A 25,030-nucleotide genomic window follows, 5' to 3' on the forward strand; every position below is an offset into this window, starting at 1 on the left:
CTCATCAATCGTGGCACCCTTGATTAGGAGAAGGAAAAGAATGTGCCTTCTTGCTAAGAAATGAAGAAAGATCAGGATGCACTATGGCGAGCCCCACTCCATCCCAGGCCTTTGTTCCTTCCCTAGATAACTCTCAGCCCATGTGTCTACCCTAAAGGGGCTTTTTGCACTGGAAATTTGTCCAGCAGCTGTTGTCTCTCTTTTCTCTCCCCAGCACTCTGTGCTCTAGGGAGAGACCCAGGGTCACAGCAGCTCCCCAGGGCCTCTGCATATCCCCAGCGTCCATGGGAACTCTCCTCCCAGTCATTCACACACTCTCCTATGCTGCCTCTCCTGGTCCGACAGATGGTCTAGGCCAAGAGTCAAGGGAGGGAAATGCCTGGATGAGACAGGGCAAGAGTCAGGATCAACTCCAGGCCCTTTGGAGAACAGGGGCCAAGCTAAGGAGAGTGAAGTTCAACTTCTCCCCGTTGAGATTATATAGATGCTCCCACAGCATCTCAGCCCAGAACTGAGAAAATAATAGTCGCTGTGATTTACTGAGCACCTGTGGGGCTAGAAATGTGCTGATTGCTTTAAGTAGATTATTTTATTTAATCTTCACAACTCTATGAGGTAGGTACTATTATTCCTATTTCACAGATGAGAAACAGGCTTGAATTAAATGTCTTGCTCAAGGCCACAGTAAGTGAAGAGGAAAAAGGACCAAACTTCTAACCATTCCTAAAATGAAATCTCATGACTCTGGACTAATGGGAGAATGATTGTGAAGTGGAGGGAAAGTCTTGACATAGGAGAAAATAGATTGCTTTCTATTTCAAAAACCTCTGAGAACACACAGTAACTAAAACTTCAAGGAACAGGTTCTGTGGAGTCCTGCTTTAGTAAACAGATAAGATAAAATTATAACATTTTTGTTAATATGCCAAGTCTTTAATAATTACTTTGATTTAAGCCATTCTATGTTACTAATGTGCTTAGTAAACCTCTTTCTTCCAGATCAGTTCAGACTAATAGAAATTCTCATTTAGAGGGGTCTAATTGAATGATACAGGCAGATTTAATGGATCCGGAATGCAGGCCCAAGTCAGACGTGGGTCAACTGCTTGACCGACCACTCTCTAAATAATTGTTCTTATGCCACTCAACCTCTTGAGTCTGTGTCATCATCTGTAAAATGGAGGTAGCATCTACCCATAGGATGGTTGTAAGATGACTGTTAGAATTCCTCTGCATGCTCTGCCTGCCAAGAGAGCCCTCTTCCTCCAGAATAAGCAAGTGACAGAGAAGGGGTAATAGGCTAGGGGAGAAGTGGAAAGTCCCTGACAACGGATGGAAGGTTCCCATATTCTGGGTGGTCCAGAATTCAGCACAGTCTTTCTTCTCCCTCACCAACCTGCCTCCTTCTTGTTGGAGGGGATTTTCTGCCCTAACTGGAAGCTTCAAGCTCTAGATTCACTCCTCACTATGTAGGGGGAAGGGGTTGGCTGGGGGAGGGAGACTTGGACTTAAGACTGTACCAGATCTAAGGCACAGCTGTGCTATATATAGCCCAAGGGAGCTGAGTGACAAGACAGGGGAAGTGAGGGATGTGCAGCTCTTGCCTTGAGCTAGGGAGTGCTGTGAGTGAGGGGATGATGATTAATGAAGTGGACAAGGAACAGAGGATGCTCTGAGCTGGGATTGGAATAGGAAGAACCCAGGCTGAAAGGCTGGGGTAGTCACAGGGGAGAAAACAGTCCATATATTAGTGTCTGGGGGATGGGAGGGGCAAAGAGGGGATAGGCAGGGGCAGTGGAAGTTTCCAGATAACGTAGCTAGGCTAAGGCAGCCTCTAGAAGGTGCCTGGGGTGGGGAGGGTTGGACATCCCCTCTCCTTCTAAAAACAGGCACTGGGTTCCAAGGACCTTGCAGCATTTATCCAAGGACAGCCACAAGAGCCACAGGCCTGGGCCAGGAAAGTGCATTCAGTACCCACTAATCATTCTCGAGAGACTATTCACATATTTTAAAAGATTCTACGAGGGTGTGGATAATGGTGACTGGAAGGCTGAATCAGACTGTAGTGATGATGACATAGAATCATGTCTTGTGAAGGAATAATTCTGCGCAGAAGGCACCAGTACGACCCCTGTACTAAAAATTGGATGCTCAGACTTGAAATGTTTTGCTAAAGTTCTTGTGTTGGGTGCTTTTGAATGCCCAAATTACCCAAAGCACATTATGAGATGGGACTGATGCCTTGAGAGCCTACAAGATTTAGGCATTTTACATATTTAATCCTCATGACAGCCCCAACTGGTAGATATCATTGTCCCCATTTTACAGATAAGGAAACCAAGGCTGAGAGAGGTTAAGTAACAGTCATATCACACAGCAGGTAAATGGCTGAGCTATCCAACCAATAATGATAACCACTATGGACCACTTTATAATGAAAAATTAACATATAACAATTAATGTACATTTCATCACATTCTCACACTATCTTAGAAATACAAGAAAATGAATGCAAACAGCTAGGTAGAGCAGACTTCTGAACCAAGAGCTTCCGAACTTTCCAGGACTGCACACCCACCCCACTGCCTCTCACCAAGGCACGGTTGGTCCTAAGCCAGCACACTGCGTTCTGGACATGTCCAAAATTCCTTGCTTGTGGATGGTATCAGAGAAATGCTAATCATTTTTCATGTCTTTCTCCCCACCCCCAACTCCTGCACATACATACTTCACCTTCACTTACCCTTCATCTGCAAGTAAATTGACCTTAATTTAAAATCCAGCATTAATACACAAGAAACTGCTAGCCAGGCCCTGGGAAACACTGCTGGGGAGTCATCTTACTGTTCCCACTGTACTGCTTGTATTACCTATTCAAAAATTTTTTGACCAAAAAAAATCTGCTTCCTTGTGGCAAGGAGGAGCAGTATAATGTGTCTCACAGGTTAACTGAAACGGAGATTATGGGGCGAGGGGGCTATGCTATTAACACCTTCTTCCCAATGGCACAAGTAATTGAGAGCTTCTTACCCGGCCAGTCTCGGGCAGGCAGGGCTTCCTGTTGCCAACAGGGAGCTTTCCCAAATCCTACCTCTCTGGGCCTCTGATCCCATCCCCCAGAACAGAAGAATCTGCTCTGAGTTTACCAGTCAAGTGGGGACCCTGGAAAATGTGTAATGGAAATAGTGACACACTGCAGCCTTCAACTTGACCCTACAGTTCCCAAACCACAGAGCCCCAGGGTGACTCTCAAGTTCTCAGACTGGGTTTTGATCCTTTCCTGCCTGGGCCCCATGTGAATAAAAAGTGACGTGGTTCTCACAGCACCCTGTTCTACCACTCCCTGCCAGAGGCTGGAAACCAGACCCGTTTCCCTGTTTGAAACTTTGGGGCTTTTTTTCTTTCCCTGTGGTAGCCTTTTTTTTTCATTAGCAATGGAGAGCCTTCCTTCACTCATTCACTCTGCATATACTTGCTAAGCACCTACTATGTGCTGGGCTCTGCTCCAGGAGGTGGAACACAGTGGCCTTGCCTTCAGGGAGCTCAGGTTCTAGTCCTGGTTTGCTCTGCGGACCCTGGTAAATGCCTGGACATACCTGTGGCTTAGGTTTCTGGCCTGTTTCCCCACCTTTAACTGGATTAAAGGATGTCACTAGCTGGCAAGGTTAATGAGGAGGGAAAGAAGAGTCCTGATTAGGAGACAGAGCCTTTGGCTATATTTCTGTTTTAGTTTTTTGTTTTTGTTTTTTTAAACTATCTTCAGGAAAAGCAACTTGGCTTCCGTAGGTCTCATTTCCACCTTTAAAAGTTTGCTCTACCAGGAGAGACTCGGGCTGCAGGCTTGATAGTAAGGTAACAAATATAGTAAATGTGTTGTTCCCAATCTCCACGAAGCATGGGCAATGCTTAAAGATGGGAAGCCTTCCCTGATAGGTTCATCCATGAACTTATAGGAAAATAATACCTAATGAACATTAGATTATATATATTATTTATATATATAATATGTAATACATATTTGTTTATATATTATATATATATAACCAAATGTTTTAAAAAATTTTTATTTGTCTTAACATGCCACAGAAAAGTACACTATCAAAAGAGAACAACTCAAATGTGGCAACTGAACACACCTGTGTATGGTGTATTCAGCATCCAGATCAAGAACAGAACATGACCAGCCCCCCAGGAGCCTCCTCTTGCTCCCTTCCAGTAACTATTCTTACACTAGGATAACCACTATCCTTACTTCAAAGAGCACAGATTAGTTTTGCCTGGTTTTGAACTTTATATAAAGGGAAAGTTTTGTGAGATTCATCTATCTTGTTGTGTGTAATTGTAGATTGTTCATTCTCATTGCTGTATAATGTACCGTTGTATGAATGTGACATTTTATGTATCCTTGCTATGGATGATGGACATTTTGGGTGGCTTCCAGTTTTGGGGTTATTACAAATCATGCTGTTATGAAAACTCTAGTATAAGTATTTTGTTCATGTTTCTGTGAAATCTCCATGGAACTGCAGATTATAGTGTATTCATAGGTTCACCTTTAGTAGATATTGCCAGTTTTCCAAAGTGATTTATACCAGTTTACACTTGAACTAGCAATATATGAGATTTTAATATTGTAATCAGTATGTACAACGATGTTGTCCCTGTGTTATCTTAGTTAACACGTTCTTTATTCATATTTTCGCATATTTACAGTGTCTTCACATTTGTTTTAAATACATTTGTAGAGAGGTAATGTGATCATGGAGAGGGGACGGGGCTGGGGCACAGGTGGAAGATAACCGAAATACAGACACCAAGCAGGTCATGAAAATGATTCAAGCAGCTGAGTGGAGACAGTGCCTGCCCTGGACAGACAGATGTTACTCAGAAGAAGCTGCCATGTGAAAACAGAAGCGCAAAGTGGCAAAAATTGTGACTTTTTAGAGAGACACCAAAAAGATTTTTAAAATTTGGCAACTAATTCATAATTTTGGAAAACACCGTATTAGCCAAACAAAACATTTGTCAGTGAGTCAGATGCCCAGCCCTCAAGTTTCCAACCTCTTGACATTGTAAGGGCCTGGCTTCCTGTGTGTGGGGATTTGACCTGTAGCAATTCACCTCACTAGTTAAGAGTTTATTTCCTCTGTGGTCAAAAAGGTAAAATAAAACCTATCCTTCTATGTAGTGAAGATCAATAAGATAATTCAGGAGCACTTTACAAAGCATCCTCCCAGATCCTTGGTATGCCTTCTGTTGTTATGCATGGACTTCCTCTACTTAAAACACTTGAGGAGTTTTCTTATTCCTATGAGGTAGTTCAAGCTGGAAATTCCTATGCATACAAGTCTTTAGAAAGTCCTTTGAAAATGGGATCCTGCTGGGATGCAAGGGGTTAAGAGGAAATGGCCTATTAGGGTCTTGCTAATCCGACTGGTCCAGGACCTCAAAAGTATCTTGAAGTACATAAAAGCTAGGACGCCTAAAAACTAGGATGGTTAATCCGACGGGGGGCAGGCAGTAGGATCCTCGAGTAATTGTAGAGCAGAACCTAGAACGGGGAATCAGCATCCCGTGTTACACAGGGCTCATGCCTTGGCACAGAAGACAACTCCGGGTCTCGTAGGACCAACCCAGGATGCCCAGGTAAGGCGTGTCCTCACGGCGCCGTTAGTAACCTGCTCGAAGTGAGGCACTGCTCGCTGGGAACTCTTGTCCCGAGAATCAAGTTGATGGAACGAAGTGTCGGAGAGGCGAAGTCTCCGCCCACCCGAGGTGCAGACTCCACGCGGGTGGGTCGCTCCCACACGTACCTAGCGTCTGCCGCGTCCGGGACCATCCTGGAGAGCGCAGACCTGACCGGGAAAGTTGGACGCTCGCGCGGCCGCTCGGGCGCTCCGGGACGCCGGCTCCCACCCGAGCGCCACGTGCCGCGCGCCCTCGGCTCCCAGGCCGCCGTGGGACGCCCCCGCCCCCACCGCGGCGCGCAGTGCGCAGGCGCCTCCCCGTGGCTCCAGGCGGCGGGAGCGGGAGCGGGAGGCGGCGGCGGGAGCGGCTTCGGCCTCGGCTGGAGACTGAGGCGAAGGCGGCGGCGGCGAAAGAGTAAGAGGTGGAGAGACGACGGTGGCGGCGAAGGCGATGGCGACGCGGGGCACATGAGGCGGCGGCCGGCAGGACGGGCCGAGGCCCGGCGGAGGAGGCGGCTCCGGGGGACCCCGCCGGCCGGTGAGGGACGGCCGCTGGGCGGGCTGAGGAGCAGCGGGCCAGGGGCGGGGCCCGCGGGGGGCGGGAGAACTTGTGGGGGACCAGAAAGGGGCAGGGGGAGTCGAGGGGGCGGGGGAGAGTGCGGCAGGGGCTGGTGGGGGAGAGGGAGGGGACGCCACCGAGGACTTCCCGCCGAGCCCGGAGGGCGTCGCGACCCGCGGCCAGCCGCTTCTCCCGGCGCGCCCTCCCTCTTTGTCCCCAGGCGCGCGGTTCCCAAATTGGGAGGGAAAACGGCTCCGGGGTGGGCCCGGGCCGCGGCGGCCGCGCCGGGTGGGCGGGGACCCCGGAGGACCTGGGCGCGCACTTCGGCGGTGCTCGCAACTCCTCGGGCGGTTAGGGGCGCAGGGCCGCGCCGGGGCGCTTCGCGGGCTGGTCTTTGTTTTCCGGATGCTCGGCCCCTGACATCTCTCCCGGCGGCGTGTGGTTCGTCCGGCTCTTTCCACTAACATCGCTGTCGGGACTCCTGGCTTGGTGAATGTTTGGGAGATTTAGTTCGTGGGCTGGAAGCGTGGGGGCGGGGGAAATGGGGTAGTTACCTCCCGATTAACATGTTTTCTTTACTTTAAATGATTCTTTTCCACTTCGTGAAACTTTGGACGATTAGTGTGTTGTTTGTTGTTGTTTTTCCTTCCGTCTCCGGATTCAAAATAGGGAGTAGGCGCTAACACTGTGATTGTGGCCAGTTGTGTGTTGGCGGCTGCGTTTGGAGCTTTGAGTTGAAAAGATTTACGTGATTGTGGTTTAGAATTGGGTGTGTTTTTGTTGTTGTTTGTTTTTGTTTTTGTCTGAGGCTGTTTCTCATTTTGGGATGACTTTTTCTTTGGGAAATGGGCGCGTTTGGTTTTACCATTTGAAGGAATTTTTGTTCATTGAAAACCTGCAATGGTACAGATTTCATTGTGCTCGCGCTTTATTTTGTTAGTATCAAGACTACTTTGTGATATCTAGTAAATAAGTTTAGAGTAAGTTCTGGGTAAGCTTTATCTTGTGTGCCTGGTTAGTCTAAAATTATAGGTTCGTGTTGTGTATACGTTCCAGTGAGTATATATGTGAAAGCACTGAAAAACCAAACTGTATAAATGAAAGGGATTTTAATTCCCTGAAAAACGGATTATGAAGTATCTCGAGTACATTAATATCTGTAGAAAAAGAGTTTAATAATGTAATTTAGGAATCAAATCCATTACCCCTTAAGGAGGGCTTACGTATTCAGAACAGAATGCAGAAAAATAAACGTAAATCCAGAGCTTCTGACTAGAAATATTGTGAATTGTGATTACGCTTGCTGGTTTTTTTTTTCTGTCGTTGTTATTGTTTTGGTTTTTGGATTTTAGCAGTTTTGTGTATTGCAGTTGCTTTGGATTTCTTAAGTACTATGTAATGGCAGAATTAAAGAAACATGAACTAACTTATGGGTAAAAGGTAAAAAGCTCTGGTAGGCAAATTTTTTTCTTAGTTTTCATCAGATCTTTGTGAGCAGAGTGTTGTAGGCAAAGGACATTTTGAAGAAAACACATAGAAGTTATATGAAAGTTCTCCTTTTATTATTTGTCCTGATTTGTAATGGTTTGATACTATTTATTAATAGTCTTAAACTGTTGAGCACTTTATCAAAGCATTTCAAACATCCCTTTCAAGAGTCAAAGCTCTTAGCTTTTTAGGTTGTGTGAGTTTTGAATTGGGTTTTCTACTTGTGCTAGTAGCCACAGTTCTCTTAAAAAGGAGCAAAGGACTCGGTAAGTTTCTATTCAGTTCATTAAGGGAGACTTGAGTTTCCACCTTTTAATTGAAAGGATTTACATATCTTCAGCATAACAATGTTACTTATAAATGCTGCTGTCCCTTAATAATTTTCATCCTTGTTTCATATGTGTATAGATTAACCAGTGAAAGGATTCATGGTCATCTCAGATTAGTTGCACCCTCCCTCATCCCCAGCTCCAGGCTTACCATTAATTGGGATCCTAGAATACAAAATATATAATTAAAATCCAGAGCATTATTCTCTTAATAAATAGTTTGTTCCATGACTAATTCACTGCAAAGTGATGATTTCCAAAAAAAACTGGTTTTTTTTTAAAGTTCATATTTCAAAATGAATGAGGTGTGCTGTTTTTTATTTTGTTTTTAATATGAATCTGGATAGTTAAGTGCAGCTGGCAGTATAATTACTTATTTTTGAACTCGTGCTTTTCTTGTGGCACATAAACATGTGGCTCCTGTCTAAAATATCTAGTAAGAATTTAGACAAGGAAAGGATGGGATTACTGTTTAGGGTCTTTTTGGTTTTTGGGGTTGTTTGTTTTTTGTTTTTTGCTTTTGTAGACCATTTCTTTGCGAATACATGTAAAAAGATAGATTTTAGCTGATATCATTAACCTGAAAATTAGACATAGAAAACAATTCTGAACTGTTATTATCAGTTCAGTGTCAACAATTATTTTTCAAGCATACTACTGCAATCAGTGAGTTTAATTTATGTGGAAGTAAGGACCTGATCTCTGTTAAGTCTGAGCATTGCTGTTTTTTGCAGCTCTCAAGAATGAATGAGCGGACAGTCAATACTGGCTGGCATACAATAGTACATTCTTGAGTTTTGCAAACACTGCAGTGGCAGGCAGCACTTGGGTTTATCATTGAGAACTGTGGAACATGTTGCCCAAAAGGTTTTTTTTCCCCCCCCTAAGGCAAGGGTGAAATCTTTATTTCTGTGGAATGAGTAGGACTCAGTTAAAGTCTATTCTATAAGGCTATATTGCTATAGCACCAGCACAATTTGGACAAATGGTTCTGGTGCCCATTCATTCAGTGGACTTTTTTTTTTTTTTTTCAGTCAGGTACTTATATTAAGCACTTAACTAGATGCTGAAGATTCAAAGATGAATATTATGTGGGTTTTGCTCTCAAAATACTTGTAGTTCAACATGCTGAAAAGGTTTAGCAATCAGGAAATTTTGTAAAATCTTTGAAACAAAAGGATTTCAGGGTAAGTTTTTTTTTTCTCTATAGAAATGGACTAAACTCCACACATCCCTATTATCATCTAACCTCTAAACTATATTCAAGTCTCATAGTTATAAAAATTTTTGTCTGCATCTTTGAAGGATTTATTAGTTTTGATGGAATTTATTGTTACTTAACTGAGTTACAGCATTCCTTTTGGGAATGTTCAAAGTAAAGTGGATCTGGACTCTTGTCTATTTTTAGGGAATTCCCTTGGACTCATTCTTGGACCTCAGATTACTAATTGCCTATCTAGAGTAGATGTTTATTTGAATTCAAAAATTTCCTTCCTGAAATAGTCTCTTCTCTTGGGTTCTGATTTTTCCTCCTTGCTCTCTGGCTATTCCTTCAGATCTCCAACATCAACCAGATCTTTTTTTTTTTTTTTTTTTTGCAGAGTTTTTTAATGCAGATTAAAAGTTAATACACTAAATTCTTTTTTTTTTTTTTTTTTTTTGATGGGGGAGGTAATTAGGTTTACTTATTTATCTGTTGTTAGAGGAGGTACTGGGGATTGAACTCAGGACCTCATGCATGCTAAGCATGCACTCTACCACTTGAGCTATACCCTCCCCCTAATACACTAAATTCTTTAGCTTTTTCTTATACAGACTCCTCACCAGTGCCTCAGTTCTCCAGTAAGTTCAAGCTGTTCTTATTTTATACACCCACTGGAACCCAGGAACCAGACCTTTAATTGATGGTCTTTCTCAAGTCTTGGTTCTTAGTCTTCCTCCCCTCTTACTCTAATCGTATCTATTCTGTGGCTTCAGTTACCATATATATTTTTTGAATACTCCCAATTTTTTATCTGTAGTTCAGACCCCTTTTCTGATCCAAGCTGTCTACTCAGTCAAACTTAAATACTCAGAGATACTTTGAATTGAATTGCCCAGACTGAGCTCTTGATCTTGGCTCCAAACCTAGACCTTTTTCACTGTACCCTGTTTCATTAAGTGGCTCTATCAACAACTTACTGAGGCCAGATTCTTGCAGTTTCTCTTCACCTCTAGACTCCCCATCCTAGTCTAGGCTGCCTTTTTCCTAAGACAGTTATATGGTCAATTCTAAATTGTCTTTCCTTGTTCACTTTTTTTTTTCAATTAAAAATTTTTTTTTCTTTCAGTGAGGAGGTAATTTAGGTTTATTTATTTATTTCTAGAGGAGGTACTGGGGATTGAACCCAGGACCTCGTGCATGCCAAGCATGTGCTCTACCACTTGAGCTATACCCTCCCCACCTCCTCATTCACTCTTGATTAAAAAAAAAAAAAGTAAGAAATAAAATATTACTAGTACAGTTGAAGTCTTCTGTGTTTCCCTACCTGATTGTATCCCCCACCCTGACCCCAACCTCCTTTATAGGCCTCTTTACCAAAGGCAATCACCAACTTGAATTTATTATTCCCTTGCATTTCTTCATACTTTTACGTATGTGTATACCCCCTAAGTAGTATACACTCATGTACTCTTCTCACAGTGGCTAGAATTGTCTTTATAAAACAAATTTGATCAAGTCACTTATCTGAAAACTTGTTTCTCCTTTAAAGCTTTCAGTCTTTATTTAACAAGGTATGAAAAAGAAAAAGAAACAAGCGAGCAAAAACAACAAAAAACCAGGGTATGATCTGTCCTTGCGTACTTCTCCAGCATCATTTCTTTTGACTTACTTTCTTGTTACGTATGATCTAGTCCTACTGATCCCCCCGCCCCCCATTCCCTGAAGGTTCAAAGCTCCCGCAGTGGCCTTTATACATGTTGTTGCTTATCCCTCTGCCTGGAGGGCAGCTCTTCATTCTTCAGAACATGCTTAAATATCACTTCTGTAGAAAAACCTTCTCTGATTCTCCTAGATTAGATTAGGGACCCCTATAATATACTCCTGTAGCACCCTGTAGTTCTCTTTTGTAGGACAGATCACAATTTTAATTAATTTAATTACTTAGTAATACCTGTTTCACCATTAGACTATACTTTCTATTCCATAAAATCAGAAGTAATGTCTGTCTTGGAGCCTAGTATCCTAACACTAGCTCATGGTTCATTTATGTATTCAACAATCATTTGAACATTTACTAATTTCTTTTTTATTTGTAGTTTCTGATTGTAATGATGTAACTTCTGACAAAGCTTTTGTCTAACTCAAAGCCTTATTGTATGTTTTTTGCATTTTTGGTCTTATATGCCAGTACAGTGCTAGGTCCTTAGTTAATAATGATGTAAACTTACTAATAGCTATGGCCTGGTCAATTTTTTTAATAGACCAAAAATACAATGATCACCTATAGTGTAGTATATATGGTGGGGACTTTTACCTCCCAGGAAGATAATCACAGCTAGGCTTAGGCAGACTATTTGATGGAATAAAGAAATTGAAGATTAGGTTTTTTTCTTTGACATACTGTACCTAGTTAAAATTTTAATTTCTTTCCATTTACTGGGCCAAGAGTCAGTATAATTAATGTCCCAAGAAACTTCGACATATTATCCAGTTATACGTTAAGGCTGACATTGACAGTTTTGTACTTGAGTATTTCACTTCATTGATTTAAACATTTTTTAAAAATAGGTAATGAATTACATAGTACAAAATTGAAAAGTATGAAAGGATATACAGTGAAAAGTAAGTCTCCCTTTTTTCTCTTCTCACTTAGTCACTTCCTTTATTTTCTGCTGAAGCAATTACTGTTTGCTTTTGAGTTCTTCTAGAGATACATTCAGTATTCCCCCAAACACATACATAAATGGTAGCATACTCTATGTATTGTTCTATAGCCTGCATTTTTCACTAATACATCTTTGTTTCATATCACTATAGATAGAGCTGATTTTTTTTTTGACCACTAGATGTGCTGTAATTTGTTTACACATGCTCTAACTGATAGGCTTTTAAATTGTTTTCCAGCCTGTTATCAACAGTGCTGCTGTAAATATTCTTGTACATTATTTTGTCTAAACATTTTGTTAGTAAATGTTGAGAATTGGAATTGCTGGGTCAAAAGGTATGTGAATTTTCAATCTTGATGAATATTTCCATGCTGTGTCTTAATACAAACTTACGAGTTTACCCCACTGCTTCCAGTAAAACACAAAGAAAGCCTCTTTCCATATACCCTTCCTTGTCAGTGATCTGTTAGCAATTTTTAAATTTTTTCCAATTGGATAAATGAAAAGTAGTATATTGATATAGTTTTAATTTGTAAATCTTTAATTATAAGTGATATTGAATATCTTTTCATGTTGTATATTAAAAGCCATTTCTATTTCTATTTTTGAGAATTGTCTTCATATCCATTGCACTCTTCTATTGAGTGTTTTTTTAATTAATGATCTGTTGGAATTCTTTGTGTTAGAGAAATTAACCTTAATTAATTAGTTAGCAAATAATGTTAGGCATTTAGTGTATCTTTTAAATGGTTTACAGTATTTTTTTGCTTTCAGAAATCATATTTTATATAATTGAGTTTGTCATTAATTTCATTTGACCTCTAGGTTTTGTGTCGTTTTAGGAAATTTTTTCAGATAGCTAACCATGGTAGTTCAGTATCATTTATTGAATATTCCATCTTTTTTCCATTGGTTTGAAATGTCACCTAGATGTATTTAGATCTTCTGGACTTTCTATTCTATTCGATTACGTTGATCTGTTAATCATTTTGCCAACTCCCTCTTTAAAATTTTTGTAACTTATATATCTAGAGAAGCTTGTATGCCTCCTTCAAAAATTTCCTTGTCATTCTTACTGTTTATTTTTTCACATTAAATTTAGAATTCATTTGTCTGGTTCCAAAGAAATCCTATTGGCACTTTTAGAAATCAGGATTGCATTAAATTTAAATTAATTTAGTATTCCTTGGTAATATTTTCCTTGGTAGCAGTTCTTCATTTAAGTCCTGTTGTTCATTTCTTGTGAGTCTTATTCCTAAATAATTTCATCTGTTTGTTGCTATTTTAAGTGGAATCTTTTATATTAAATCACTATCAACTTTGTCAGTGACTTTCTGTAGGGTCTTAAAATTAAACACTAAATCCACATAATATAGCAAAAAGATTGTTAATTCTTGAGTTACATTCTAGGCTTTACAACTAATTACTTGTGTGATCTTAAGCAAGCCATCATGATCTTTAGTATTCTCTTCAGTAAAATAAGAGTATTAATCTCATACTATGATAACAAACAATGGGCCACTGCAGAATGGTTGGAAGATGACCCTAGAATTCATGCAAGTATTATCTGTGAACTGTAAAAGTAATGTCTTACAAATAAGTATGACATAATATACATTTCTTAAATGTATATGTGGGTTATGTTATGATAAATTACAGATGTATTTTAAACTTTATCAGTTTATGTGTTTTCTTCAAAGACAGATAATAAATGTATAACCAGTATTATATAGGACTCCAGGAAATCTTTTGCAATTACATAAAGGTCCTCAGACTCTAAAAGTTGGAGACTGCTAGCCTAGCCAATCTCTTAATATTTCTTTTACCACTAATAGTGTGTGAACCTATGAAACTGCGAGTGTGTTTGTGGAAGATTTCGATGATAAAGGTGCTTAATTTTTTCCCCTAAGATAGTGATTTTTTAGCTTATAATATCAGAAATGTTAATTATTGGGATCTGTTTTTAAAAGACTTGATTGACTAGCCTATCTAGATTTGTATAGAAAATGATTTAGTGAGAGAGAGAGGCCATATAGTACTTTCTGAAAGGGAAATTTTTTTTTCCTGTTCAACTCAAATAGCTTGCTTTGACCTCACATTCCAGTTCAGTAGTAGATGTTCATATCATTCAGAATGAAAGCTTTATATTCATTATAGTTTGACTAGTTCAAGCAGATATGCACTTCTTGGATTCACTTGGAAAAAAGGCCTTTTTTTTTTGAGTTTGGAAAAATTATTAGGGACTGGAGGAGTGTCTCAGTTCTTATTGAATTGTGTATCTGAAGCCATTGTCTCCTATCATACTTGAACTCTGAAGAGAAAAGAGGATGGGAAAATGTTTATGATTTGAGATATATCCTGGGAGGGAAATTATATGCACATAGCTTGACTAGATTTATTTTGGGTACCAGTTAATTATGATTACTAGTTCAATGACAAATTTAAAGCAACCGTAGCATTTTGAACTCCAAGTAGAATGCTCTTAGTAGTTAGAAGCTTTATGTTCTACTGCTTTTTATTTTGCCTCAGAAAACTTTTTTTTTTTTTGCCTTTCGGTTTGAAATTAAATACATATCAGCGTAGTTTCTTTAGATAGGAAAATGGAGATATCAGTGCTCAGAATGGTGCTTTTAGATTCCAGATTAAGATTAGCTAATCTTCAAAGCCTTAAAGTAACAGGTTATTTTGGTTTAAAAAACTCCATTTTGAGCAGTATATTAACATTTAGTATCTTCTCTCAGGAGATATATCTTTTGGGTTTGTACAGAATCTCCTGGGTATATTCTTACCCCAACAGAAGAATCCTTGATATGAAGTAGAATGATTAGGACAGGAAGTATGAATTTTGTAACATTTTCACATGTCAGGTAAACATTTAATAGAACTCATAATGGAGACTGGAAAGTTTGGGTGGCTGTTTTAATAATCATTTTCTCAAATAAAGATAACTCTTTCCAAATACTCAGTATCAGACACTCAATAACGAGCAGGTAGCAATGCCAGCAACTATGCATTTCAAGTGAATATTGAGTATGTTTATTTTCTGTGTTGCTTCTGGACCATTTTCTAGTGAGTCTCTAAAGGAATGAGAAGAGCAGCGTTATGATACTAACTGCTGTATAAGATATCATGTCAGAGTACTACTATCTTTTTATATATACTTACAAATTAAGAATTACTCTCTAGTCTCACCATCCTGTATTTTACTCTTGGGTGGAATTTTATATTAGTTCTGTCTTGGACCGTCTTACATCAGGGGAGTGTAGTAACTACCAGAGTTTCTATGAGATAGTTAGCTTTTCTGTGATATATTGATTACTTAATTAGATCTTTATGAATGTAAAATTATGCATGTATGCAAATATTATGAAATTTGTACCCCGACCTACTTTTGAAATTTCTCCTGAGGCTTTCTTTTTGCTTAGAAAAGCTTTGCCAACCTAATTATTACATGTTTATTATACTGAAAAGCAAATAGAATAGAAATCGTCCATAGGACATTGTTACTGTTGGTGTTATTTCCACTTAGGCATATTATGTTATTAGGATTTTTTGTTTGTTTTTTGTCTCTTTACTACATATGAGCATTTTCCCATATAATGAAGTATTCTTTTAAAACAGATCACAAATTGTCAGGCTTTATTCAGCCAATAAAATGTATGGCTCAGTATTATTTAAATGTATTTTTCTATTAGTTGCCAACATGGCAAAAAAAAAAGAGACAGAAGTGTAAAATTGATACAGCCCCCTTTGGAAAAGTCCTAATGTACTACAACTGACATGTGTACCGTACAACTAGCAATTCTGGGTCTAGGTATTCAACAGAAATGTACATATATTCACCAGAAGACACAATTGGTATGTTCATAGTAGCATTATTCATAATAACTCCAGACTAGAAACTGCTCAAATGTCATCAGCAGTAAAATGGATAAATTGTGATACAGTCACAGAATGGCAATATAATAAAGCAAAGAGAATGAATAGACTAGAGCTAAATACAAGATTGGTGACTCTTGAAAGATACTGAGCGAAAGATTTCAGACACAAAAAGTGTATTCTTTATGATCTGATCCAAGAGAGACCATTCTGTGATTCCATTTATATAAAGTTCAAGGACAGTTTAAACCAGCGAGTCTTAATATGGTATGATATTGATTCCCAGGGGGCTTTTGGCAATCTCTGGAGATATCTTTGGTTATCACAACTGGAAGAGGCCAGGGATGCTGTAAAACATCCTGCAGTGCACAAGACAGTCTCCCAGAACAAAGAATTATCCAAGATCTCAATAGTGCCAAAGCTGGCCTTGGGCTAAACTAATCTCTGCTGTTAGAAGATGGTTTCCCTTGGGTAGGAAAGGACATCATTGTGGCTCTGGGTGGTAATGCATTGTTCTTGATTTCAGTGCTGGCTACATGGGTATGTGAAAATTCATTGAGTTGGGTACTTATATTTGTGTACCTTTCTATAAATATTTTATCGTTTAGTAAGAAAAAAAATTACCAAAAAAATTAGACTTGACATAAAAATCCAGGTTGAAGACTTATTTTGAAAGATATGATAGTCTGATAACTCCGAGAGCTGTAGCTAGTAAGCAGTAGCTCCCATTTATTTGGTGCCTGTGTTGTCCATTTTCCTGTTTCAGTTAACTTGTATCACTGATTGGTGTGTAGATATTTAGAAAATGTCTTAAACAGCTTTATTGATGTAAAATTCACACACCATACAGTTCACCTATTTTAAATGTACAATTTAATGTTTTTTAGTGAATTCACAGGGTTGTGTAGCCATCACCACAGTTTAACTTTAGGACATTTTTCATTCTCCCCCAAAAGAAAGCCCATGCCTATTACCAGTCACTCCCTTTTCCTTCCTGTCCTTCTCAGGCCTAGTCAAATGCTCATCTATTTTTTGTCTCTGTGTAATTGTAGACATTTTACATTTTGTGATGTATGTTACGAAACAAGATATTTCATCATAGAGGTTATATCACAAATTATGTAAAATTCTTCTGTTATTGGGCATTTATTTAGGATAAATTACTAGATATGGTATTACTGATCAAAGAACATAAACATTTTAAAGATTCTGGTAAATATTACCATAATGCCTTCTAGAAAGGTTATACCAGACAATCCTCACCAACAGTGTATGATAATGTTCTTTGCAAATTTTGTATTGTCTCTAGTCATAATAGGAATCTTGTATGTTTATTTTTATTTTGTCTTAGAAATGTTCATTTTGCTAGACTGATTGATTGTTCAGTTGGTTTGACTTGAGCTTTAAGTGTTTTGGACAAGTGTGCCAATACTGTCCTTTTTCACATGAAGACAGTACCACTTACGATGCATTGTGAATGAATGCATTATCCCAGGTTCCCCATACTTCTCCAGCTGATTCCTAAAGGTTCTTGCATTCAAACAAAATGGGTTTTTGCCAGCACAAATTGACACTTCAACCCACAATGGTGTATTTTGTTTCCTTGTTAGTTGATAGAGCCAAGACTTCAAATCCCTTTCTCTCCTTTATTTTATAATTTGATTTACAACAAATTTTATTTTGTGCTTCTTAAATATTGTCCATAGCCAAGAGCTCTTTTGGAAAAAAACAAGTTGTTTTCATGTTTGTAATACATAGATTACTGTTTGTAATACATAGATTAAAGCTGCCATAATGCTTTGGCTTAGAAATTGTCACTAGCTAGTTATTAAACATCTATTATCACTCATGCAGAATTAACTTCCACTTAAAACGTTCCAGTTAAACAAAACTTCATTGTGAACCCCTTAATTGATTCCTTGTCTCTCTGCACATAAAGCAGTCTCATTCAGGAGTGTGAGTCACTAGCACAATTCTTAGTGGATTGCTCAGCTCATAATCTGGGATGCCCAGATAGTTAATACTTTAGAATGGTGGTGAGTCATTGTTGAAATTTTTTAGTTTAGTCCAACCACAAACTTCCTGGGATGACTGGGAAATGCCTTTTTGAAAATTTGACATTATTGTTCAATTTCACTATTGTTACTTTGCTTCTTTCCTGTCCCTAGAGTTCTGAATTCCATGTAATTTGTTGGTTGTTTTATGACTAGTACTCTGCCTGAGTTGATTTTCAACAACTGTTAATAGAAGGGTCCTTAGAAATAATCTAATCTGATATTCTCCACTTATTTCACAAGTGAAAAAGGAGAGGTATTTATTCCTGAAGTGCCTGTTAGAATCTCTTGGCTCCTATTTCAGTGCTTGCTGTATCTCAGTTTCGCAAAATTCAAGGTTAGAAGCACTTTTCTAGAACATTAGTTTTAGTTCATCCTGGATTTTCATTTAAAAAGCAATTAAGATTTTAAAATGTAGTCTACCTATTATAGGGTTTGGGAGCTTTTAAATTTTTTTTTTAATTAGGAGATTAAAACTTGGCTCCAACCCATTTGAACTTGATTGTTGCATTTGCAAAACATTTAGAATAGCACTACTTTAAATATTTTAATTTCCTGAGTATTATAGTTTAGTGAGCATTAAAGAATTGACATGAGACAAGTTATACACTTTTTTAGCTATTGGTCTGAAATCCTTGGGGGTTTTTTTTAACATGAATCTATGAGAGACTTTTCCAAAGATAGATATGAAATGGTATTTTTGGACTGACTGTTTTTGTGGCCAACATTATTGTAAAGAAATTGTAATGGAAAAAATGAATCAGATAAACTGGAAAGTAAAGCATTTCCCTGTAGAGTCACTATGTTATAAAATATATTTAAATTTTAACAGATGATTCCAGTTATCTTCCTTTAGTCTTCTGTTGCACAGTATATATAACTGTACTGTATTAAATACCTGTATTAAATACCTCTTGAGTACAACTAGGTTTTTTTTAAGTGTTTGTAAATTTCCTAACTACTAAACTGCTAAATTGCAAGCTTCTTAATGGTAAGTAAATACTAATTGCATAAATGAATTTTAACATTTTAACCATTTTGTAAGTGCATATGTCTGTGGCATTAAGTACATTTGCATTGTTATGCAACCATTATTTGTTCTTTCGTGACTGACTTTTCACTTAGCATAATGTTCAGAGTTCATCCACATTGTAGCATGCTTCAGAATTTCCTTCCTTTTAAGGCTGAACACACTGTGAGTATATACAAATTTGTTTATTTATCTGTCAGTGGACACTTGGGTTGCTTCCCTTATTTGATTATTGTGGGTGAATAATGCTGCTGTGAACATGGATGTACAAATATCTGTTTGCAACCCTGCTTTCATTTCTTTAGGTGTATATCTGGAAGTAGAATTGTTGGATTATGTGGTAATTCTATATTTTAATATTTTGAGGAAATTATTTTCTCCAGCAGCTGCACCATTTTACATTCCCAGCGGCAATACACAAGGATTCCAATTTCTCCGTAACTTTCAGCACTTGTTTTTTTTTTCCTTTCTTTCTTCTTTTTTATTAATAGTAGCCATTCTTAAGGGTGTGAGATAACTCATTGTGCATTATTTGTCTTGTTGTTTATATTTCCCTAATGATTAATGGCAGTCTAAAACTTCTTAAGTTTAAACACAGATTAGCCCAAGCCTTGTTTCTTGAAAAATATATTAAAATCATTGATGAGGGAGTGAGGAAACCAGTATTATCATACTTTTGATAGTGGAAATATAAATAGGTACCAGCTTTTTGGAGGAGTAATTTGGTAATACATATTAAAACCTTTAGAATTTTTGGAGAGATAATGCATAAAGAAGTTGACCTTTTCTTATTAACACACATACAGTTTTTTCACGATTCATACCTGTTAACCCAGCAATTCTTTTAGAAATGTATCCTAAATCTGTAATTGGGGATGTGTACAAAATTACTAAGTATTATAATAAATCATTGTAAACAACTTAAATTTCTAACCATTGAAGTTTTGTTAAATTCTGATCCAGTAGGCCTGGGTGGGAGTTGGTTAAGTAGGACCTAGGAATTGGCATTTTCAGCATGCACTCTGGATAATTCTGATGAAGGTGGTCTGTGGACCACATTTGAGGAGCGTTTACTCATCATTACTTACGTGCTTTAATTTCAGGTTCCATGGTGTGCTAAGGCCCTCTGCAAACTGGTCTTTGACTTCCCTGTTCAGCCTTCTCTACAACTACTTCCCAAACATCCTCCATCATGTTCCAGTCTAAGAGCCTTCTTGTGCAACTTTTCACTTACACCATTTTCTCCACCTGCCTTGCCTCTACTTCCCACCCCAGCTCTGCCTGGTGAAACCATACCCATTCTTCAGAGACCCACTTGTCTTCTGCAGTAAGCTTATACTTTTTTTTTCTGACTTTATTGAGGGATAATTGACAGCTTATACTTTTTAATTTATAGGAATTAGTCTCTTTCCCATCTGAATATTTTGCACATTTTGTACTTTTATATCATTCATTGTATTCTGTCCTAAAATATGATTGTATTAGTGAACATATTTTATATTTTCTACTTCCTACAAATTCATTCAGATCTTTTGTTTAATACAGCACACTTTCATTGAGGTTTTTTTGTGTCTGGGGACTCAGAATTTTAAAAAAACATGGATTTTCCCCTGAAGGAACTCATATTCCAGCCAAAGAAACCAATACCACTAAACTTGATTTAATAGAGTAAGACCTAATATAGGTGGAGTGAAAAATTATTATGGGCTTTCTGAAGAGGAGATTAAGTGAGGAGGTCGAGAAAACTTGGAGTGACTTTTGAGCTAGATCCTAAAGGATAAAAAATTTTCCAAGTAGGGAACTGTAGAAAGACCATTTAAAGTAGAGGAAGATCAATGAGCAGAGATTTAAATTTATTAAACCACTCAGGTAATCTAAATGCCAAGGATACAAGAACAAAGTCCATTTTATTGGGATGACAGATAATGAACAAATTAATAAATGTAAAGTGTTTTAGGTGGTGTTGAGTGCTCTGAAGGAAAAAGGCTAGGTAAGGCTGCAGAGGGTGATAGAGGATATTGTAGGTAAATGGTCAGGGAAGTCCACCGCAGCAGGTGACATCTGAAGAGAAGCATAAAATGAAGTGAAGGTGTAAAATCATGAGGTTATCCATGGGAAGTGGGTTTAATGGAGGGCAACAACAAATGCATATGGGAAAATGGATAGGGTAAATTGATGTAAAATGTAAAAGATGATATTTTGAAATTTAAAGTAAAACAAATTAAGATGAACACTTTTTATATAAAGCATTTAATTTCTGAAAAATAAGTATTTAAGTTTTTTTTAACTTTTAAACGGTTTGCAAAAGGATTTTGTTTGAATCTTAGACTTTATTCTGTAGGGTATGGAATGCTTATAGAGGTGTTTTCTTTGGAATATATTCATATGGTTCAAAAAATAAGACAATATAAAAAGGTGTATAATCAAAATCTTGATCCTGTCCCATCCTCCTTAGTGTCCTCCCCCACTTTTATTAGTTTTTTTAAACATATCTTTGCATTTCGTTATAGAAATATAAGCAAAAACAGACTGTTATTTTTCCTCCTTATATAAAAGGCATATACTACACTTGCGTACCTTGCTATTTTCACTAATTAAATGTCTTGAATATCTTTCTATACAAGGAGAGCATTCCTCATTATTTTTTATAACCTCATGGTTACTCTGTTGTGCAGATAGACCATAGGACATTTAGCCATTCCCTTGAATGGTTAGAGTTATATAGAAACAGCTTTATAGTTTGATCATTCCCTAAAGTGAGATTACTGGGTCAAAGGATAGATGCATTTGTAATTTTGTTAGATATTGCCAAATTGCCATCAGAAGTTGTACCACTCCCATTAGAAATATATGGGATTGTCTGTTTTTCCATAGCCTCTCAACTTTTGGATTTTTCCCATGTGATAGGAGAATTCTATCTCAGAGTAGTTTTTTATTGAGATATCATTTACAGACCTTACAATTCATCCTTTTAAACTGTATGATTCAGTGGTTTTAGTATATTCACAAGGTTCTGTAACTTCCACTGCTAATTCCAAACATTTCCATTATCCCCAGAAGATACCCTATACCCATAATAGTCACATCCTATTCCCATAACCCCAGAAAACCACTAATCTGTCTGTTGATTGCCTATTCTGGACATTTCATACACATGGAATCATACAATGGGTAGCTTTTGTGTGTCTGACTTCTTTCACTTAGCATTATGTTTACAAGGTTCATCCATGTTGTGCTTTTTTTTTTTTTTTAGGGAAATTTGTGTTTATCTCTCTGTGGAATGTCTGTTTGTGTTCCTTGTCTATTTTCTATTGGATTGTAGGTTGTGTTTTTTCAATAGATTTTTAAAAAACTCTTTCTATTAGAAAGATTAGTTCTTTGCTCATAAAATAGTTACCTTTTCCCCCAGTTCATTGTTTCTCACTATTGCTTAGGTGATTCCTTTTTATAAAACCATGGAGACATTTTATTTTTTGTACTCAAATTCATCTGTTTTTTTCCCTTCCCATATCTAGTGTTATAATGCGTATCAACTGTATTTTATCTTGATACTTTTAGACATCTTTGCGCCGCTGGTTTGAGGAGCCACCTCCATTGTGGCTTTTCAGCAAAGGAGTAACACAGATCATTTTAGAGAGAGAATTCTAGTGAAGATGTAGGAAGCAGACTGAAGAAGAGAGAAAGTAGAGTGATACTGGTGTAAACTCTTTCATGGTCTTTTTTTTTTAAGTTTTTGTTTTTCTTCTAGGGTTTTTTAATGAATAAATTTTATTTTCACAAAATTAGGATAATTCTGTTTTGTATCCTACGTTTTTCAGTTAATACATCAGGAACATTTTCCTAAATGTTTAAATGTATTTTTATTTATTTATTTTTAACATTTTTAAAATTGAGTTGTAGTCATTTTACAATGTGTCAAATTCCAGTGTAGAGCACAATTTTTCAGTTATACATGAACATACATATATTCGTCACATTTTTTTTCGCTGTGAGCTACCATAAGATCTTGTATATATTTCCTTATGCTATACAGTATAATCTTGTTTATCTGTTCTACATATACCTGTCAGTATCTACAAATTTTGAAGTCCCAGTCTATCCCTTCCCACCCCACCTTCTGTTTAAATTTATTTTTGAGCAGATATTTATTGATAACCTACCACCATTTGCCAGGCCATGGGGTTTTAGATGCTAGGGATTAAAGAACAAAATTCTGCCCTTAGGGAGCTTATATTCTATAAATATTAAAATTGTAGAATAATTATATATGTTATGTGAGGGTTAAGTGCTATAAAGAAAATTAAATTAAAGGGGCTAGAGAATGACAGATGTTATTTTAGAGAAAAGTGGTCTAAGGAAAGTCACTAAGGAGTTGACTTTTGAGCAAAGACTTGAATGAAGTAACAGTGTCCAGCCAATATCAATGGAGAAAAATGTTCAAAGCAGTGAAAATAGCAAGTGCAGAAATTTTGAGGTAAAAGTATGATATAATTGGTATGATCAGAGGAACAGTGAGAATGTAGTAATTCCTAAATCACAATGAGCAAGAGAGTGGGAGATGAGATACGATAAGAGGTGCTATAGACTGAGGTAAAGATTTTGGGTTTGATCCTGAGACAGTTTTGAACAGAAGAGGGGCATTAGCTATCTTAATTTCCGAAAGCTTTATCCTGGTTACTTTTGGGAAAGAGGTTTGAGAGGGGTAAGAGCATAAGCTAGGGGACCAGTGAGAATGTTTGCTTTTACAGTGACCTTGGCTAGAGATGAAGGTGGCTTGGATCAGAGCGATAGCAGTGGAGGTGGGAAGAAGTGGTTGGACTGTGGATATATTTTAAAAATAGAACTGACGGGATTTGTTGATATTTCGGCTATGGAATAAGAAGAAGGAGTGAGGTTGCCTCGAAGGTTTTGGCCTAAAAAACTGCATGAATGGTGAAGCCATTTACTGAGTTTGGGAAAACTGAAAATAGAGTAAGAATAGCTCTTTGGAGGATGGGAGGATTAGTTTAGAGTATGTTAAATTTCAGGTGACTATTAAGATACCCAAGAGAAGATACAGAGTAGCAGTAGAATTTCAAGTCTGAAGTTCAAGGGAGATGGAGTAAATGGGACATCATTTACAGCTTGAATTCGGGTGGAGGAACCAGTAAAGAGCACTGAAAAGGATAGACTTATTATAATAATAATAAGATAGGATTAAAATAAGAATATGTGTTTAGAAATTTGGGAAAAGGGAAGTGAGACAGAAATTGAAAAATGAAACCAGGAGAGTATGGTATCAAGGAGGCCAAGTAAAAAAAAGAAGTATTTCAAGGAGGGAAGAGGTGATTGGTTGTATCAAACATGGCCTAAAAGGTTGAATAAGAGAATTGAGGTGGAGGGTGTGTATAGTTCAGTGGTCGAGTGCATGCCTAGCACTCATTAGATCCTGGGTTCAATCCCCAGTACTTCCATTAAATAAACAAACAAAGAAACCTAACTCCCCAAATAAATAAATAAATAAATGAGAATTGACCATTGATTTTGGCAGTGTTGAAGTTATCAGTGGCAAAGGTAGTTTTGGTGGATTAGTGGTAAAGACTTCTTAGTATGTGTATGTTTCCACTGTGTGGATGTTACCATAGTTTGTTAACCACTCATCAATTATTAGTCATTTAGGTAGTTTTCAATTCTTTAAATTCAGATACCCAGATTCAGATGCACATGTTGTATTTGAGTATTATGAAGTAATAATTCATGACTTATTGGTTATTAGAGTTAAGAGAGTATAAAAGACTTTAAGCAGTCTGTGTTTGAGTAACATTAAGCCACTTTTTCTTGTATAATAAATATAACCTTATAACAGTATATTTCCATTTCCTCTCCCTCAGCCTTACTGTTTTTTCTGTAAAAGAAGTATGTATAAAAAACATGCTGTAAATCTCATAATAAATTGTTGCTGAATTTGCTTTAAACAGCCAACTCTCTTTTAAAAAATTAAGATATCAGATGTCTTTTATGTTTATGTATTCTTCATTCCTTTGTGTAGATTAAAATTTTCACTTGATGTCATTTTCCTTTTGTCTGAAGGACTTCTGAAAAAGTCTTTTTCATCTTATTTATTAAACAACTTTATTGAGCTATAATTGACATAA

The 25,030-nt window shown here is 37.5% G+C and overlaps 1 protein-coding gene across 8 annotated transcripts in view; it reads left to right on the forward strand.

The window, feature by feature from the left end:
* The first annotated feature begins 5,708 nt into the window (after nucleotides 1-5,708).
* GJC1 (gap junction protein gamma 1) overlaps nucleotides 5,709-25,030 on the forward strand; it is a 31,250-nt gene continuing 11,928 nt past the window's right edge. For 2 of the 8 annotated variants that reach the window (XM_074343291.1, XM_074343295.1), the window contains exon 1: nucleotides 5,709-6,225. The gene's annotated coding sequence lies outside the window, so the exon portion shown is untranslated. Of the gene's footprint in view, nucleotides 6,226-6,335; nucleotides 6,736-6,785; nucleotides 8,001-14,592; nucleotides 19,062-19,999; nucleotides 20,224-25,030 lie in introns of those variants that run through there. The other 6 variants (XM_074343294.1, XM_045519995.2, XM_074343292.1 and 3 more) reach the window with 5 other exon arrangements.

This window comes from Camelus bactrianus, chromosome 16 (assembly GCF_048773025.1).
Source record: "Camelus bactrianus isolate YW-2024 breed Bactrian camel chromosome 16, ASM4877302v1, whole genome shotgun sequence".
Taxonomy (NCBI): Eukaryota; Metazoa; Chordata; class Mammalia; order Artiodactyla; family Camelidae; genus Camelus; species Camelus bactrianus.